The following is a 12,449-nucleotide window of genomic DNA, read 5'->3' on the forward strand; positions in this document are numbered from 1 at the left end:
CAGCTGTAGCTGGGACACACCTGTGAGAACCCACTGTGAAAGGCAAGCAAAGAGGCTACAACCCTCAGGAAATACTGGTTACCCACTAGCCAGAGTCTTTGCAGCTTTGCTAGCTTACATCTTTTGCAAAGGTTTGATCTCCATTTTGCTAAGTGTGTTCATACAGTCCTAAAAGCAAGCTTCTTGTGTGAAATTAAAGTTCATATTAATTCATCTTCATTGCTGTTTTAACCTGAGTTAGTTAACTTGGAATAACTGGATAAAGCTCAGACCTCTAAAGGGGTTTTGCAGTACTCTTAAAACCTATATTGGATTCTGGATTATATTAGCAGCCAATAGCTGAAGTGTTTCACTTTCAGAGCTACAACCTAGGCTACACAAAGCACAGTCAATTGATTAACCTAACAATGTGAGAAGATGCACAAGTAGGCAGAAAGAAGCAGTCCAGACCACGGAACCAGTTCACATTCAGTGTTAGTGAACATATACCTGAAGTCAGCTCCCTGTCCCTCTGATTATGTTGGAACATCAGACAGTGAGCCTCGCCTCAACTGTGAGAAACTTTGAAACTGTGAGACTTCGCTGAATGTCGAAGAAGATGCCAGTAAATGGGTGCTAGCAAACGGAGCTGGCCTAGACTTGAACTAAGAGTGGTTTAAGTGCTTCAGGGATCTGAGCTGACTGCTCTATGCAACTAATTTCAGACTTTGATTCTGTGAGCTGTAGGCAAGAGTCGATTTCCTCTGTGCTGAATGCAGGTAGTAATAGCTGTAAAATAGCACTGGCTGCCTGACAGGACACAGCACTTTTATCCTCTGACCTTTCTGAGAGAAGGACCAAGGCTGGCATAGGTGCACACTTGCACATTTTTTCCATTGTATAACATATTATCCCAATTCAACTAAGTATTACACTGTAAACACGACTTTATGTTCATCATTTCTCAGACACTAAATGTCTTCTGCTTCTGAGTTTGCAAATATGTTCCCTTTAAAAAAAATCCTGCTTGTAATTGGGTCTTCTGAGAAGTTTAACTTTGCACGCCTTTGTTACCTCCAATATTAGAATTCAACACATTAATTTGGTCTGCATATCCTATGCAGTGAACACTCTCACCACAGTATGCCAAACCATATGAAAGTTAAAGGAAAAAGCAATCTGGAAGTTTAAAATCAGGTGCTCAAGTAAAAGATACTGTTTGAGAGCACCCTGTGCTTCCAGACCGAAAGCAAAACAACATCACACTAGCTTTTGATGGCTGGCTAAATATGGTTCTGCATCTTAATTAGATAATCAAATTCAGATTAAAACATTTGCCTCTATTTTCAAAACATTGCTTATCTGACCACAAGGAGCTCAAGCCATGAAAATCGAAGGGCGGGGAATTACATTAGGTTAAATCAGGCAAAGTTGACTTTGCCATCTCTTCCAGTACAGAACTCTCCTTGACTGCAGGGAGGGGAGGGACTGCAGGTCTTGTGGGGGGAAGAGGCAGTTGCAGGGGGACCTGGGACCTTCACAGTTCCTTCACATCTTTTCTGCACTCTCCAGGAGCTAGGTTGCCATCTGGCATGGGCTCGCAGCAGCTGCACAAAATAAACTTGAGCAAACATATGGGGACAGGTGTAACTAACAATTAGAGGGAGAAGTACTACATTTCAGTTTACCTAACAAAAGCTTAGGGGAATCTGTGCCTCTCAGCACGTGTCATGTCCCAGCTTTCAGCTTTATTCTTTGACCTTAGTAGTCATGAGGAGGCTTCAGCCACTTCACTGCTCCCAGACACATTTTGTGTTAAACTTTTAAGATAAAACTTTTTCCCTTAAAACATGCACTGTCTGGTCAACGTCAATACAATAAGCAGTAAAAAGCCTTGGATTTTTCTTGTTTACTTCAATTTATTAAACTTTAAAAGACAGCTCCTTGTCCTCTCAAAGAAGCATTCTGTTTAACTTGAAATATAATTTGGCTCAATTATGCAAATGGAGAAATAAATTTATTTGCACAGAAGAACACAATGAACAGTTTACAATTCTGGAGACATATTTTAATGCCCTCAGAGGGACTGGGAAGTTACTAAGTATAGCCATATTGTCTACAGAGGTGACTGAGATCGTTGCTGAATGCCATGTGTCTCTTGAAATACATATTGAGCAAATCTCATAAATAGAAGAGGAAATGACCATTTTCTCTTTACACAACAGAAATAAATTCCTTCTAGATTCCTGATTAGTGGGAACAGATTAGTGACTCACTTCTACAGAATGACCCTGTTAATTTGTGGCCAACGTGTGAAGGTCTAGGAAGTGGTTTTCAAATCCACAATTTCTGCAAGGCTAAGCACTTCAACTTAGCAGAGTTCACAAGAACGAAAAGCTCGAATACCAGAATGAGCTCATTCAGAAGACTGCACAGGGCTGCTTAGGCTTTAGAGACTGGGACAAAAAGTTGGAGAAAGCTGCCCCATGTGCATGGTTTTGTGTTCGGACAGGCCTGTCAAATCTGTTCCTTCCACCTCCCACTTGATTGCTGTTGTGGTTAACCTAGCATAGCCACACACGTGCAGTGACCTTGAGATACGCTGTTCTCAGCCTCAGTCCTTTCCTGTCATCTGTTTCATGCAGGAGAAGCAAAAATGACAGAGCATCATACAGAATCTGGCTCTATGGCAACTGGAGTTTTCCTCCTTCAGTGGAATTTCCCACTGGCTATTCGTAAGCACAACCCAATCCCACTCATCAATTGAAAAAATGAAATCTGATGATATAAAGCTGGCAACAAGGGACAGAACCCAGGACCTCTCTGCAGGCCACTCCTCAGATGCACAGGCCTCTAGACATAACCTACTGGGTCTGCAAAATCCCCAAGAAGGTTTTAAGCAGTTTAAGTTTTAAGCCTGCCTAGGGAGGTGGTTGAGGCACCATCCCTATTGCTGTTCAAGAAGCGTTTAGATGAGGTGCTAAGGGATTTGATTTAGTAGTTTAGTGGGTAGGGATGGTGATAGGAGGATGGTTGGACTAGATGATCTTGTAGGTCCTTTCCAACTTTATGAACCTATGAACCTATGAAGCAAGGTCCAGACAGAAATGAAGATCTGTATGCACTGTAATATTGGCTGAGTGAAGTCCAGTCAAATTAACAAACAGGTGAGGGCTTTGCCAGAACCAATGGGTAGGAGAAAGCATGCTAAAAGTGAGTCACTTAGCAAAGACCACAAAGCATACAACGGACGCACACAAGGCTGCTATATTATGCTTCCAAAGGAGTGCGTTACTCTAGAGGCTAGAACAACTAAGTCTGTAGTTAGAAAAAAATAGCTCTTAAGACTCGTGCCAAACCAACAGAAATGCCACTTATATTCTTGCTACCAACATCCAAATAACTGATCACATCTCATCACGAAGAAACATGTTGCTATCGCCTGAGGCAAGCACAGAATCTACTGAACCAAACAGGAACAAATGAGATATGAAGTCTGAACTCGACAAACAACATTCCAGTTGCTGCCATATTATTTTGGTGAGACGTGTTTTAAGAAGGCACATTCTTCTATTGGTTACTTTTTGTAGACTGTTTCTAACTGCAGTGCACCCCAAAAGATAGGTAGCTATGCATACTCAGGCACGCGTGCCCTTGCAAGCACCAGCAGCCACAACACTTTGAGAAATAGCACTGACAGGAGTGAAATGAAGCAATTCCAAGTGCATGTTAACCTAAGGCTCACAAGTCTTGCTTTGAAATAGTATGCTGAATAAAACATGGAGCTTGCTCTCAGCCCAGGTAAAAAGTCACCTGTTTCACATTTTGTGATCAGGATGAGTAGTGAAGTATGCTCCTATTTTCGTTACCAACTCAGAGACAGAATCAGATAAAACAATTTAAATTGCTCCTACAGTAAATGCAGCCAGTAATCACAGCTACAATATTGTTATTCTTTTGTTGTCTAAAAGGAGTGGAAAAATATCCTGAGCTTCTCAGAGCGCAGTGAATTAAACAGCTAAGGGATTACAGACTAGCAGCATTTCTAGGACTGTATTCATTACACATACCTCTGCTGCCTCCAGAAGGTCCCTGTGCAACTCTTCCATCTCCTTCCTGCCTGTGTTGAGCACTCGGTGTTTTTCTTCTTACTTGTCATACTTATTTCTCTCAACAGCATTGTTTTCTGTTGGAAGATAATGTAATCGTAGGGTTGCCATGTAAAATTTCAAGAACAGATGAATTAAGGATCCTATAAGCTGTCCATCAAAACCAGGTTTTTCTCTATAGACCTCTGTGGAAATGCCTGAAGCAACGATTGTCTCTCATCTCCTGTCTAATGGACAAACCACTGCAGTGACTCTACCCACTGACGCCTAAAACATTCCCTAAATTTTTTGTATTGATTGGGCATAGCTTTTAAGTCTAATACATCCAAGCTGACAGAGGGATAATACTATCTGTGGGGCCTCACAACCATGACCAGCAAACAAAACAGAGGCCTCACAGCAAAGCCTTGATGTAAACAGCATGCCACAGCCTTGGCTTTCCTCATGAAGCAACCACACATTGCAGGCACTGTGGGGCAGGGCTCCGCTATTTCCCTGCTCATTTCTCTTTTAAAGATCTCTAATATCACAAAAGATTGTCAGCTATTCACTCAGTTGCAAAATGCCAGGAACACTTGAAGCTTCTGACAGCAGTGTTTATACACAGTGCTGCCCCTTCATCCATCTGGAACAGAAGACAGGGGGTTTCACCCCAGCACAGCACTGGCTGTGCATCCCACCAGGTCTCCCCTCTCCCTCCACTCAGCACACAGGCAAAAAGGACCCACACTCGCAGAGGCACTTTCTGGGGTTGCAGCCCTCCCCTGCAGTACATCTTGATCACACAGCATAATATTGCTGAGGAAAGGCATATGACCCAAAGAGGTGTGCCCTCGCAGCACAAGCCACTGCCTGCAGCTTCCCACACTGCACAAGATGAAAATAATAAAGGCTACAGAAAGCTTTCTAATTTCCCATGGTACTCAGGACAAACACTTGGGGCTGATGCAACTCCCATTATCTGTTTGCCTACAAAAATAGAAGTGATTATTTCCAAACCTAAAACACTTGTGAAGAATTCATTAATCACAGTCAAAAAATGAAATGCCCAAGGAGCGGGGCTCTGCCTGCTTGGCCATGCAGAACAGGAGCTGAAGGTACCACTGCTGCGAGACCTCCTCGCCCCCTGCTGGCTCATGTCACTCCGTGGTCCCGTTTGCTTCCTGCACTCAGTGGGAGATATGATATTTCTCTGTTTGCTCACCACAAGAGGACAAGAATTATTTGTATGATCAGTGGATGCAGTGTCAAACAAGCACGGAAGATGGCAAACAGAAGTTATGCCCTTGTAAAGGCAGCTCTCAGATCAGAAGAGAGACTTTGTTTCCCATGCTCAGTCTTGCTTTCTGTTTGCTTATCTTCCTTCAGATGAAACAGAATTCATCCAGCTCTTGAAATTCTCAATATATCGATGTGAGGAATGCAGGTCCCGTCCGTAAATAAATCGCCTCAACGCTCATTAAACGGCGTTTAACAGTGACCCCTAGTGTTGTTCGGCACCACCTTGGCTTTCTGTTGGAGGATTGTTCCACGGCTTAACAAAAATTAAAATAAATGAAACGAAACGAAATGAAACGAAACGAAATGAAACGAAATGAAACTAAATTAAAATAAAATAAAATAAAATAAAATAAAATAAAATAAAATAAAATAAAATAAAATAAAATAAAATAAAATAATACACCAGCAAAAATTCTATTGGCACATAATATGGATATCTAAATGAGATTTAGATTACAGATTTGTTGATGACATTTTATTTTAAGAAAGAGTCACTATCCAATTCTTCTTCTTTTTTTTTTTTTTTCCAAGTCAGGCCTATTGCTACATATGGATCTTAATATTAATATTTTTATACCATTTATATAGTGCAACATGTCGTGGCATAATTATCTATAGTACAATATTTGTGGATAGGTCTTTCTGATGAAATACCAAAAAGGGAGAGTCCAAGCTGTATCAAAGGTATGGAGTAGGAGAGTAAAAAGCAAGAGAGGAATCTGGCAAGTCAGTAAGAAAAGAAACTTCAGTTCCTAGGCATAATGGCTGCATAAATAAACATACTTCAGTGGCAAAATGAAGCTTGAGAAGATCATCCACTACAATATTTTTGTTACTTGTGAGAATAACTGGGCCTACAGGAAAGCTGGGGAGGCACTTTTTATAAGGGCATGTAGTGACAGGATGAGGAGAAATGGCTTTAAACTGCAAGAGGGCAGATTTAGACTAGATACTAGGAAGGAATTCTTTACTGTGAGGGTGGTGAGACACTGGAACAGGTCTCCCAGTGAAGCTGTGGATGCCTCCTTTGTGGAAGCATTCAAGGCCAGGCTAGATGTGGCTGTGAGCAACCTGCTCTAGAGTGAGGTGTCCCTCCCTACAGCAGGGAAGTTGGAACTAGGTGATTTTAAAGGTCCCTTCTAACCCAAACCACTCTATGATGATCCTTTGAAACATTAAAGACAATAGGTACAGTTCTCCAAACACAATTGCCATTGCAAATCCACATTAAACGTGTAGCCATAACCTCATGTAAAGTATCTGGTTTGACTTGAACTTAACAAGGACTGCCATAAGCAAACCACAAGTAAAGAAAGAATGAATAAAAACACAGCAAAAATGTGGCTGAAGACAAGAGTCTGAACTTGTAAAGGGTGCAGCATTGCAGTCAGTACTGACTCCAGGGCAAGTGGAGGGAGATATGCTTCACAGGCACAAATGCTTGAATTTGTGTTGCCTTCGCCAGCTCAGCTTCAGTTCATTGTGCTGAGCTTAAATATACATTTTGCTATTCCGTGCACTAAAAATATGTAATTCCTAATCTTACTAGTCTTCATTTGAAAAGGATGTAAGGTGATCAGTACATTAAAAGCCTATGCAGTCTCTGCAAACAAAGGGTAAAACTAAAAATGCTGCTTTAAAAAAATACAAAAAAGTGGACAAACCAACAAACCAAAGCTAGCTAGTCAGGGAAAGGGAAGCATTTTATCCCTACAGCAATGGTCATAGCCCATTAGCTTCAATAGGAACAGAATTTCATTATTGGTTGTTGCTTTCTCATACGACAACTCCTTTTATAGCTTTAACAGAACATTTTTTCTTTTTCTTTTTTTTTTCAGCTCTTATTCTTCCCTCAGAAGCACTCGGTAAGTTTCCTCATTGCTGATGTTGCCATCAGTCAGGTTCCCAATTTTTCCTCTGTGTTCCAAAGGCAAGCTTAGTCAGTATGGATAAATAGCACTCTCTCAGTTATTCTTGGATAAGAACACCAAAGTTCATTCTTTTACTTCCATACAGTTGTTGCTTTTTGTTTGTTTGTTTGTTTGTTTTACTAGACCTATTCTGCTGTGTGATTTGCTTTGACACTTACATAGCAATTTGGAGCAATAGAAAATTTAATGCTATTATATGTCATCTTGTTTTGTTTTGTTTTGTTTTAAAATCACTACATAATAAATATCTTCACACATCTATTTGACCTGCTGTGGAAAATAAGTTACAAATGTCATCCTTCTTGAAAGATCAAGTGTGAGAGGGAACGTAATAATGGTTACAAGAAAGGAAAGTGATTTAACTCTGCAGATGACTACTGAAGGCTCAAAACAGCTCTTCATCTCCCTGTGTCATTTTCCACTTAGAATAAGGATCAATTTGTAAGTTTTCAGCTTTTCCAAAGACAGCAGAAATTCTCTCTCTCTCTCTCTCACACACACAATCGGGCGAGACAAAAATTGCACAGTAATCAGGAATGGCTTTAACACTAGAGGGCAGGAGAGCATCCTGTAAATCAAAGTCTTTCAATTTCAAGTTAACCCTCACCGGCAAAACTCCTCTTTGGACTGACAACAGAATGGAACTAATACTTCTAACCTTATGGCCTACTTACATCTAGTAAAAGTATCATGATTTCTACTTCTATTTGCTAGCACAAGCAGAGCTGTGCCAGCTGGAGCTGAATAGAATGAACACTAAAATGAAAAATGAACATTACAACTTGCTGTTTTTATCTCCAGCCAGCAATGTAACTTATGCAGTCACAACAGGCAGATTTAGTTAATGCTTAGTAAGGCTTCTCCTACTGAAAAGGATTTTTATATATTGTTTACATATTGTTGTATATTGTATATACATATCGTATGCATATATATATATACATACATACAATATAATATATTGTCGCCAACTGCAAATAGGTCCTTAGATTTACTGAACTTCCTTCCTTGTGCAGAGGACAATCAGGTTCTCCTCTCACTACTCCTTGATACAGATGTTCAGGACTGACACATATCAGGGACTGACAGCCTCTCCTGGCTCACAAGCACCTCTGTGTGCTGTACAATAGAGATGTGCTCTCACTCGACCTTGCTGAGAAGTTGTGTCTTTGACAGAACGTCAGAGTAGTTACTCATTTATAAGATGCAGAGACATGCCTATCTGTTGCATCAAGCATCTTTAAACCTGCAAACTGGCACTAAAGCAAAGAAACGATAAACAGTTTGGAACTTGAGGTTAATGTCTGCAGTAGTCAGTGGTGCCTTAACACAGGAGTCAGCAGAGCCCCCAGTGCAACCTGGGCTAGGGAGCTGCTTTGGCAGGGGGTTGGACTCCATGATCTCTAGAGGTCCCTTCCAACCCCTACAGTTCTGTGATCCTGTGAGGACTCCACAGACTCCTCTGTGAACCGAGACACCTCCTAGCCTGTGTACAGACACTCCTTAAACACAGCAACCCACGGTCAGTGTAGGAGCTACCGTGGACTCATTCAGGCTCCTGAACCAAGGCCAGTGGCATAATCTAGACAGGCAGCAAAGGAAGCCAGGAGCATTTCAGCTGCCTCCCAGCACATCCAGCTTGGCTCATTGCCTCAACTTATGGATTTTGCCTCTCCTTTGGTAGCCCGTATGGAGCCACATTACTTTGCATACTAGCCAACATAACCAATTCATATGCTTTACAGAAGAAATCTGAGGGACACAGAATTCAAAAGAAAATTTAATGAAGTAGAAAATATCTCTTAGAAGTAAGTCTTACTTCTATGCTACTTCTTTAAACTCTACATATGGAGGAGCCTATCCGTAGACAGTAGTAGAGCTTTGTAATAAATGTTGCCTTTTACAGTGCACTTTTTTTTTTAAGTTTATCTTGACAGCTTTATATTTTATTATGAGTAGCAAGAAGAAGTGAAAGAAGACTGAATTTTCTTTATGTATTTGAAACAACTTTCTCTGTAGACTTTTGAGCAAGAAAGATTAAATATCCTTAAACACATCTCTGGCACCTCTAGTAACCATACTGGGCCATAACTGCATGTGTGAAACAGAAGTCAGTTTGGAAGAGGACACTCTAAAACACTTCTAAAAAAAAAAGTATTGGAAAAACTGAAGCCAAATGTGATTTTGGCTATTTATGACACCAGCCACAAGACTCAATGGAATCACACTACGCTCACCACTACTGCAACAAATCAAAGCCTGCTGCAGAGAACAAATCTAAATACCAAGATGCTTTATTTTGGAAAATAATAAAATAATAAAATCAACAGGTTTGCATCATTCAGATAGCCATAAACAGCAAGCAGCAGCAGACCCAACAAAGGCTAATTTCCTAGAGACTGAGTCATGCATCCCCACAAGCTATTTGCCAAGCCTTAGCTTAAAAATTAGGGCAGTAAAAGGTCACTCACATGCATCAAAATCACATAAGATGGCTGGGGCTAGCATGGTCCTCTGGGTCCCTCTGGCCCAACCCCACTCCAACAGGCCCAGAGAAGGTTGCCCAGGCCCATGGTCAGGTGGCTTTGGGAGACCCAGCCTGTGCCAGTGTGTGGTGGAGCAACTTCTCTCCCCCTGTTAGGCTTCTTGGTGCTCGATGTGATTCATCTCCTTGGGCAGAATGTGGAGGACCAACATGTGAAGGGACTCCTTGTGCCTAGCTCCCTCTTGCCCATGGGTTGTGAGGGTTTAGATAGATTAGAACATTAAGGCATCCCCTCGTTGCATCTGCCTCCTGCTTCTCATCCCATTGCCTGGGAACAGTTGTGGAGTCAGTCATATCTTGACAGCCTAGTACATCTGTACCCAGACTGTGGCCCAAGGGAAGCAGTAGGAATTTGTGAGTTCAACATGTTCTGGGGTTCATGCAACTGGTGGCAAATACGAGAATGCTTTGCCATCCAAAGGGGCTGGTATGGAAAAGTATCTGTCAAAAGTCAATTACCTTGGACCCTATAAATAATGATTCTAGGGGAGATTCTTTGAGTTCTCATAGATCACAGTGGAATGTGATCAGTATCGCCCTGATGCTGGGACACCTCCAATGTACTAAGAAATCCTCAGGGCTCTCTATCAACAGTAGCCAGGGCAAAGTTGTCTCACTATACTCAGCCTCAGCCTTCACCCACTGAGGACTGCCAGTGTGTTGTGAGTACTCTTCTGAATTTGACTAGAGAAAAATATTAAGTATAGGCTAACTTACCCTTCTTCCATCCACCTCCCTACTCATATATGTTCTTTATTGATACCCATTTGTTTCCCAAGAGTGGATGTTGAGTTGTTTTGCTGGGTCCACATATCTCTGGTCATCTATGTGTGCTCATGTACTGAGTATCTGTTTCACATCCGTACATTTAGGATATCCAGTTAGTAAGTTAGTGCAAGTCTTGTCATTCATAAAACTGCAGTCAAGTTGCTGTTTAACTGTTACATATTTCAATAAATAACCTTATTAATCTCTAAATTAGTTAATGATTAAGCATTGACAGAATTCAATCCTTTGATCTATCTCATATTAACAAAAAAATCTTAAATCACTGCTAAACATAACTGGGTGAAATATATCATTTCATTCATATGTCATTTCCTGTGATGACACAGTGCTCTGTCACCTGCACAGCACAGAAGTGCTTCCTGATGTTCACATGGAAATTTTCTTCTTATCTGTACAAAACAGCTGAGTTGGAACTGCCTCTGAAACCATCCTAGAAAAACCATCTGCTGCTGAAGCATTTGAGAAACCTCTCCCACCACAACAGTCTTCTATTCCAAAGCTATAACGTACCACCTCACTTCAGTTAAAGCACCAAAGCCTGAAAAAACCCTTACTCTTCCAATATAAGACTTGTTCACATAAAAACATAAAAAGTGAACATGCACACTTTAACTGGAACCAGTTTACATGAATAAACACAAAGCTCACTCAGGAAAAAAAAAAAACTAAAGCATCAGCAGGAAGCTGTGTGCTAGTATGATAATATTGTACCTAAAGATATTTTTAGAACAAAAGAAAAAGAAAAGAAGAAGGTTCTCAGTGCAGATAAAATATGGAAAGTACCAAAAGTGAGGAGGTTTTAATATGACTGCGCAGCCCTCCCCCTCCTCTCAAGATCTGAGATGCTAGAATGCAAAGTTGTAAAGCATTTTGTAACTGACTCTCCCTGCCTTCACATCTCTGAGTACTACTAGCAAAGCAAGTATATCAACACCACTTAACATTAGAATAGTTTAGCACATCACAGTTTCCATTGGGACAGAGTTGATTTTTCCTTCATGGTGTCATGTTTTGGCTTGCAGAGAAAAACAAGGTTGAGAACATATCAATGTTTTAGTTGTTGCTGAGCAGTGGTGTACAGAGCCAAGGACATTTTGTTTTTTTCAGCTTCTTGCGCTGCCCTGCCAGCAAGAAGGTTGGGTGTGGGGGGGTTGGGCACATGGAGCTGGGAGGGGACAGAATCAGGACAGATGACATAAACTGGCCAAAGAGATATTCCATACCATATGACATCATGTGAAAAAAAAACCTATAAAAATGAGGGGAGTTGGCTGGACCAGCAGATGCCGCTTGGGGACTTGCTGGGCATTGGTCTGAGGGTGGAGAGCCATTGTATATATATGCTATATATAATCATCATTATTATCCTTTTTCCTCTTCCTTTTCTGTCTAAGTAGATAGTTTCTTATCTCAACCCACATATTCTACCCACAACAGCATATCACTATTTTTGAATTTGAAAGAGAAACTGATACAGTTGCGAAAGAACTTGAAATTCAGTTTTTTGCTCTCAACCAATACCTCTCAAATACAGTCTCACAGTTTGCTGTTGTCAGTGCCGTGGGTCAGCCTGCTTTGACCACACTTCTCCATCACTCCCAGAGAAGGACAAGCCTGCCTACGGACACTCTTTGAACAACAAGGTACTTCATGATCAGCAAGGCAAAGGCTCCCTTTTGTAGAAAGGAGCCTGCATCCTGCCTGCCCCAGCCCCACAGAGCTGCACTGCCTGAGCCCCCTTGAGCAGCTCAGGCACTCATGTCTCAGCTCCCACAGCAACTCATTTGGATAAGCCAAGCTTTCTTGAGAAAACAA

The sequence above is a fragment of the Cyrtonyx montezumae genome, unplaced genomic scaffold (assembly GCF_038088225.1).
Source record: "Cyrtonyx montezumae isolate F1298 unplaced genomic scaffold, pur_monq_1.0 scaffold_3, whole genome shotgun sequence".
Taxonomy (NCBI): domain Eukaryota; kingdom Metazoa; phylum Chordata; class Aves; order Galliformes; family Odontophoridae; genus Cyrtonyx; species Cyrtonyx montezumae.